Below are 7,544 nucleotides of genomic sequence, written 5' to 3' on the forward strand. Positions count from 1 at the left end.
TCATCCCCTTGCATGCATGAAAGCGTACGTGTGGATCTCCTCAGCCCTGTCTTCGTGGGTGTGGGCTGCACTAGGACTAGCAGCGGGCAAACAAGGTTGTCGCAATATTTTGTGTGGTTGAGCTGAAAAGGATGAAGAGATGGCAGTGATAGATTAATGCAGTGCATGGAATAAACAAACACATGCACAAATGAGCCGATCAAATACGTGTAGGACTCTTTGAAAGTTCAGATTTGACTCTGTGTGCGCAGCCGTCGGAGCACTGTTGCGTGCTAATATATGCGAGGGGTGCACGTATTCTTCAGCCCTGTTTCAGGTTTGACCAAAACGGGGTACTACTACTATGGCTGAAGAGCACTAGTTATGGTGGCCTTTGGAATTTGACCGAACAAAGTAGCAATAGTGGTACGTATAAGGAAACAGTAGTTGTAGTACCATGGAACACGGAATTTTCATCGCCAAAACATTGCAGTTTCGGGGTGGAATTTGACCAAAACAACAGTAATGTCAATCTATTACTCGGTATATGACCAAGTGCAACTAGGGCTGCTAAGGTATGTTGCTATGATGATCCTTCCTCCTTCACTCCTTCTGCATTACATTTATGATGATCTTGAGGACTTGACAAGTCAGCTTCTGGGCAGCTCCATCATGCACTTGTCATTGATCCCCTAGAAAATGTGAGCGTTTCCTGTGGACAGGGAGATGGGAGGGCTATCAATCGACCAACTGAGGAATCATGGAATGCTCCTGGTTTGACTTGGGTCAAGGAGAAAGACTGGATGTCTGGATCTGCACTCGCTTGACAAGGCGCTAGATTAAGCCAAGAGCATCATCCTCTGTTTACTGGTTTACGGTATCTCCAAGGACAAGTGTCAGCGCCCCATATGCCCACGGCCATCAAACGATGTTTATTTGTTCTCTCCTCCAACAGCAATCTTCAACCCCCCACCAGGCGGAGCTCCCGGTAGAGCGAGGTTGGGCGCTCGCCCTACCTTGGTTTTTGGCGTTTCTGTTTTGTGTATACGTATATACAGCGTGATCAATCGCTAAGGCTGGTCGTAATGGTAGTATCATAGCTAGTATCATGCATGCCAATTAGGCAATTTTGATGAGGTGTCATAGCATTAAATGAAGAAAGAGAGGGTGGAGTATCATATCATGATACCGTATCATAATAAATATTATGCTACTTTGTGTCATGCATGGCAATAAATAAAATACTACATGATACTAATATATGATACTATGCATTAGAGAGGTAGTATCATACACTAGTATCATATGCATGATACTAGTATATGATACTCCCCATTACAACCAGCCTAAATAATAGAACGGCTTAAAAATCAGCGTTAAACGTTTTGTTGGGCCGTGAGTACCCAATTAACTGGACCGTAGCAAGTAGCAGGTCCCGCTGTCTCGCACGCCTCGCTCAATCCAGTCAGGTCGTGCCACGCACGCCTCGCTCGATCCAGTCAGGTCGTGCCACGCACGCCTCGCTCGATCCAGTCAGGTCGTGCCACGCCAGCTCCAGAATCCAGAGTCGAACGACTCCGCGTCTAGTCGGCACACAAACCCTAGCAGAAAAAGGGGCGAGCTCGCACGTTCGCGGCGGCCAACCAAGCGCGCGCGTGAGGCCAACGGCCAGCAGGAGCGCGCACGCGGACGTGGTCGTGTACTCACGTTTCCGGCGGCCAGCAGCACACTGTGCGCGTGAGGCCGGTGGCCAGTAGGAGACCATGAACGGGAAGGGAATAGGGCTAGCAAAGATAATTGACATCTATCTATCTATCTATTTATCTATCTATTTATACCTATATATACCTATACTAATTATCGACTCCCTAAAATTATCACATTAATTGAAAATTAGAAGCCGTTAATCTTATAGGACCTAATTATAACGGTGTAGATCTACCTAATTTTTTAGGTTATTCTAATCAAAACCTGAGAAAATTTGTGGAGATCTACCTATTTTTTAGGTTAATCTATAATCAAAACCTGAGAAAAAATAATGTGAAATAAACTTCTAACCATCAGATTATGCTTGGAATCATCTCTAACCATTAGATAGTCCCACGCACCACCCGCAAAAAAAAAGATAGTCCCACGCGCACACGTCTCCTGTCCGCCTCTCCCGCACGTCTCCTCTCCACCCCTGTCTGATGCCATCTACTCCCTCCGTTCCGAATTACTTGTCGCATGTATGGATGTATCTAGATGTATTATAGTTCTAAATACATCCATTTCTGCGACGAGTAATTTGGAACGGAGGGAGTGTATGTCATTGAAGATCTCTATTGGCAACCTCCTCCATCTGCTGCTATCACCCAGCCCTCTCCCTGGCCCTAATCGGCGCACGTCTCCTCTCCACTTCTCCTTCAGAGTATGCGCACATGTGGAGGCCATCGATTTATCCGTCATGGACGACCTCAATGGCCGCTTCGTCTGCCTGCTGCCGTCACCCTGCCCTAATCCGTCCTCTTACCTCCGTCGATGGTGCCGCAGGTTAGCACGTCCTCCTCTGCCTTCTTTCTCCATCATCTCCCTTGACAATCCTGTTCTAGGCAGTCTCCTGCTTATGTGATTGATGTCGTCCTTCTCTAGTCGTGAGTCTCCGCAGGTTATATGTCTCCTCCTCAGATTTCCCTTCCATTGCAAAAGATAGGAACGCCTTTCCCATACCTTCAGTAGTGGCTTCAACTCAAGTCGCAAAAGTTTCTATAGAACAGGTAAACTTCCCTACTCTATTTTTGATTTACTGTTTTTTCAGTAGATAAGATCTGAATCATAAGTTATGATATATGTGCTTCGATGGGCTTCATGATATGGATGCTTATACACCTCCATTGAAAAATTTCTTACATGTTCTCCTTCATGTTTCAGTTCAGTTGTCAAAGTTCCATTAGCCTGCAAAACATTCTCTCAAATCTGGAGCCTACTCAAGAATGACGACTCCACCGTTGTGTGCTCACCTTCTTGGCTGCCACTTCCCATCAGCTTAATCTTCTGTCACAGACTCATTTCGGCAGGGAGCTCCACACGCCATAGTCCCTCCCTCTCTCCTATCTGATTTGGACTCCCTCACAGATACCACAATCGCTCTCCGATGTGCACATATTAGCCATGGTTTACCCATCATTTATACCACTCAATACTTGCATACGAGGTTAGCACACCTGCATTGGCATGGGTAGCCCCAATTCTTACACCAGTCCATCCTATAAGGTACACAAGGATCAATAATGTAGTAGGTTTTTTTTTATGTTATTCATCCTGTAGTTTCAGACATGGTCTGTAATGAGCACATACAGTCTAGGTTTTTGTTTTGAGGGGATCTTGATCACGTGCATTCATTAGTTTCAGACCTGTCATAGATACTTTGATGGGTAAGATTTGTAGGTGTTATACAGTTCAGTTTGGGGATTCAGTTCGCTAAAGATGTGGATATACATCTACACAGTGAACTCGACCATCTCTTCTTATTTTGTTGATAAATTGTAACACCCCGGATGTAATTTAACTAATATGTACTCCAACTCTTGTCGTTTCCGGCGCTAAGTTATTTTATTTCCTCGGGTTCGGGTTTTCGTCTCCGTGTGTTGTTGTTGTTGTTGTCATGCATCTCATATCATGTCATCATGTGCATTGCATTTGCATACGTGTTCGTCTCATGCATTCGAGCATTTTCCCCGTTGTCCGTTTTGCATTCCGGCGCTCCTATCTCCTCCGGTGGTCATTTCTACCTTTCTTTCGTGTGTGGGGGTTAAAAATTTCCGGATTGGACCGAGATTTGCCAAGCGGCATTGGTTTACTACCGGTAGACCGCATGTCAAGTTTCGTACCATTTGGACTTCGTTTGATGCTCCAACGGTTAACCGAGGGACCGAGAAGGCCTCGTGTGGGTTGCAGCCCAACACCCCGCCAATTTGGCCCAAAACCCACCAAAACCCTCTCCATCATCTAGAGCGTTCGATCATGATCGCGTGGCCGAAAACCGCACCTCATTTGGACACTCCTAGCTCCCTCTATGCCTATAAATAGCCCCTCCTTCGAAATCCCGGATTCCCTCGTCTCAAACCCTAAAAAAATCTACCGCGCCGCGCCGGACACGTCCGTGCCGGCCGGACAAGTCGCCGCCGCCGCCCGCGACGAACTAGGGCGCGCCACGTGTCCCGGGCGGGTCCCCAGTTCGCCGCCGCCGCCCGAGGCCCGCCAGGCCCGCGGGAAGCACTACTAGAAAAAGGGCTATAGATGGGATTGACACTAATGGCGCACCACCTTCTGATATGCCATTAGAGTTGAAACTACTAATGGCGCACCTGGCCCAGGGTGCGCCATTAGTATCAATTTTTTTTGAACTAGTGCGCCTGTCCAAACATACTAATGGCGCATCCAGACACAATGCGCCATTACTAGTTGTAACTAGTAATGGCGCACCTGTCGGAAAGTGCGCCACTAATGTTGTTTTTTATTATATTTTTTATTCCTTTTTTGCAAAACTACTAATGGCGCACTGTTCCACCGTGCGCCATTACTAGTTTAAACTAGTCATGGCGCACTGTGGAACAGTGCGCCATGAGTATGTTTTTTTTGCAAAACTACTGATGGCGCACCACCAGAAGGTGCGCCATTAGTAACCTGGATTACTAATGGCGCATTTAGAGTTGGTGCGCCATTTGTAAGTGGGCAGCAACAAGATATTTTGGACAGCCTCTCCTACCCACACTCACTTTCTCCCCACTTCATTCTCTCCACCTCCTCCTTGTCTCGGGTGCCTCCTCTTTTTCACCTCATTTCCACCATAGATTCATTCAATTTAAGTGGTTAAATTACCTTGTTTTGATAGGTAAGTAAGGGGGGAAGCTATATTTATGTTGTTCTCCCTACAACAATGTGCACATGCACTTTTTATGGCCTAGCTAGATCTATGTATGTTCGTGGTGTTGCATATGTTTGTGGTGTTGCATATGTGTTTGTGTTTGGAGGTGTACCGGTATTTGAAATGCGATAGTTGCCAATATTTTGCCGGAATGTTGATTCATTTCCGTTTTGGCGAGAATTTTGGCATTAAGCATTCTTTTTGGTCCTATTTTTAGGGAAAGTCATGCCAAATTTTTTCTTGGTTCTAAAATATCGTTTTGCTCTACCCCGCAGGCGACCATGGTCCGCACGATGACCGAAGGCATCGTGAATAGGTTTTTGAGGTCCGTGAAGGCCGAGATGCTTCAAAAAAACGAGACAGAGATAAGATGTCCGTGTCGAAGATGCAAGCTGAAGAGCCTTATTGCGGACCCGGATTCCGGGCAGGTGCGGGACCACGTGCTCTTGCGTGGTTTCATGGATGGCTATCGGTGGCAAGGTGATGAATATGACTACGAAGTCGTCCATGGGGGCCGGGCAAGAAATGAGGAAGGGCAGCAAGACAACCACCGCGGCTCGGGTGGGCGAGAAGACGAAGAATCCCCAGGAGATGATCATGACGGTGATGCTGTACACAGTCATCATGTAGAAGATGCAGGACATGATGATGAGGAAGATGTCGGAGCAGTCGATGGGCATGATCATGAAGATGATGATGCCGGCGGAGCAAACGACGCTGGACCATCGATGGGCTGGGTGCAGGACCCTCATATTCAAGAGCTGCTTCTCAAGCAGATGGATAACGCAAGAGCTGCCGCCCGAGAGAAAGCCAAGATGGATCAACTTGAGTTAGACGCGGTTACTCCATTGTATGAAGGATGCAGGCCCGAGGATACCCGCCTGAAAGTAACGCTCATGGCTCTGGAGATGAAGGTAAAACACAAAATGACCGACGCATGTTCGATGAGAACATGTCATTCTGGCACGAACGTCTTCCCAAGGGGAACAAGTACCGCACGTGAAATACCATGTGTGCATGAACAATTGCATCATTTATTGAGACGAGCACGCGGAGTCTACCATATGTCCGGTGTGCGGCGTCACTTGATACAAGAAGAGGAAGAAAGCTCCTTGAAAAGTGGTGTGGTACTTTCCGATCACTCCTCGTCTGCAGCGGTATTTCGCGGACCCTAAGGTAGCAAAGCTCCTGCGTTGGCACGCGGATAGGGAGGAGAAGAAGCGAGAAGATGACGCAAATGATCCGGAGATAGATAAAAAAGACAAGATGCTGAGTCACCCTAAGGATGCGAGCCAGTGGCGAGCGTTGAACTTCGAATACCAAGAATTTGGGAAGGATCCAAGGAACATCATGCTGGGCGCGAGCACCGATGGAGTCAATCCATTTGGCAGCCAGAGAAGCACACATAGCACCTGGCCTGTGTTTGTGTGGATGTACAACCTTCCCCCCCTGGTTGTGCATGAAGAGGAAGTACATTCACATGAGTATGCTAATTGAAGGGCCAAAACAACCAGGGAACGACATCAATCTGTATCTGGGGCTGCTGAAGGAGGAGCTAGACACACTGTGGAAAGCGCCAGCCAATACGTGGGACGCCGCAGAGAAAGAATATTTCCCTATGAGAGCTGCACTGCTCACGACGGTGCACGACTATCTCGGTTACGGATATCTCGTGGGGCAGGTAGTCCACGGATTTTCTGGATGCGTAAGGTGCATGGATGACAAAACGTATCTCCAGCTAGATAGAGATCCCAGGTCTTCGAAAACCGTGTTCATGGGATATCGAAGGTGGCTTCGCGACGATGACCCGTGGAGGAAACGCAAGGATCTGTTCGATGGTGAAACCGAACCCCGAAAACGCCCGTGTACGAGGAGTGGCGAGGAAATAGACAAGCTGTTGAAAAATTGGAAAGACTGGCCACTGCAGGGAAAGAAGCAAAAGGCGCCAAAGCCGGGAAAGAAGCGAAAGGCGCCAGAGCCGCTGCTGAAGGTATGGAAAACGAGGTCTGTTTTCTGGGACTTGCCGTACTGGAAGATCCACCGTGTGCCTCACAGCCTTGATGTCATGCATATCACGAAGAACGTGTGCGAGAGTCTGCTTGGTACCCTGCTCAACATGCCAGAGAGGACCAAAGATGGGCCGAAAGCAAGGGCAGACTTGAAATCAATGGGCATCAGGCAAGAGCTTCACGCTATATATGATGATGATGATGATGATGATGATGAGGCGAAGCAGGACACAGAAAGTCGTCGCAAAGGCAAAAAGGCCAAGAAGACCGGAAATGACTACCCTCCCGCGTGCTTCACTCTAAGTCAGGAGGAGATCGAGCAGTTTTTCACCTGCCTCCTAGGAGTAAAACTTCCTTATGGTTACGCGGGGAAGATAAGCAGATACCTAGACCCAGCGAAGCAGAAGTTCAGCGGGATGAAGTCTCACGCCTGTCACGTGCTGATGACGCAGATACTTCCAGTTGCAATCCGTGGGATCATGGACGCGCACGTCCGTGAAACGCTATTTGGCCTATGCAACTTTTTCGACGTCATCTCTCGGAAGTCGATTGGCGTGAGGCAACTCAGAAGGCTATAGGAAGAGATCATGGTGATACTATGCGAGCTTGAGATGTACTTCCCGCCCGCATTCTTCGACATTATGGTGCAT

The sequence above is a fragment of the Triticum aestivum genome, chromosome 7A, assembly GCF_018294505.1.
Source record: "Triticum aestivum cultivar Chinese Spring chromosome 7A, IWGSC CS RefSeq v2.1, whole genome shotgun sequence".
NCBI lineage: Eukaryota > Viridiplantae > Streptophyta > Magnoliopsida > Poales > Poaceae > Triticum > Triticum aestivum.